General features: G+C 60.3%; 1 protein-coding gene across 5 annotated transcripts in view; it reads left to right on the forward strand.

The window, feature by feature from the left end:
• The first annotated feature begins 89 nt into the window (after positions 1-89).
• Positions 90-559, forward strand: part of HDAC5 (histone deacetylase 5) — a 36,078-nt gene continuing 35,608 nt past the window's right edge. For 2 of the 5 annotated variants that reach the window (XM_008574375.1, XM_008574376.1), the window contains exon 1: positions 107-160. The gene's annotated coding sequence lies outside the window, so the exon portion shown is untranslated. Of the gene's footprint in view, positions 161-559 lie in introns of all 5 variants that reach the window. The other 3 variants (XM_008574377.1, XM_008574372.1, XM_008574373.1) reach the window with 3 other exon arrangements.

The raw sequence follows: 559 nt of genomic DNA on the forward strand, positions 1-559 counted from the left end.
GGGCTCGCCTTCCCGCGCCCCCCGCCCCCAGATGGCCCGGAGACCGGCAGGGGCTGCCCCCTCCCCGACGGCGCGTGTTGCGTTGCAGAGCGATGTGGGCCCTGCACCGGATTCCGTGCAGACCGCGCTTCGCTGGACACCCCTTTCTTGGTACTCTGAGGTGAGGGGCGCTGTCCCCCCACAGCACTCCTCCCCATTGCTAAGAACGCACCCTTGATTTTATGTCCTTGACTTCCATGCATGAGGAGGAGGAGTGCGGAGCCCACCTTACTTCCCTTTCCCATTATTCTTACCCCCTCCTCCGTGAGGCGTTACTGCGTTTGTTCCCACCCTCTTCGCCTGCCTGACACCCTGGAGCCAGGGAGAGAGCTAGGAGATGAAATGGAGCTCCCCCACTTCTTGTCTGGGGTGGATGCCCCCCATTTTTCATCTTGGGTCTGTATCTCATGGAGGTTGTGCACTGCCAGTGCGTTGTTAACTTGGGGGAGTTGGCTTCCGTACCCCACCCTTCTCTGGGGCCCTAGGGAAGATGAGAACTGGTGGGGTGATAAGTAATTCA

This window comes from Galeopterus variegatus, unplaced genomic scaffold (genome assembly GCF_000696425.1).
Source record: "Galeopterus variegatus unplaced genomic scaffold, G_variegatus-3.0.2 Scaffold1037, whole genome shotgun sequence".
NCBI classification, from domain to species: Eukaryota; Metazoa; Chordata; class Mammalia; order Dermoptera; family Cynocephalidae; genus Galeopterus; species Galeopterus variegatus.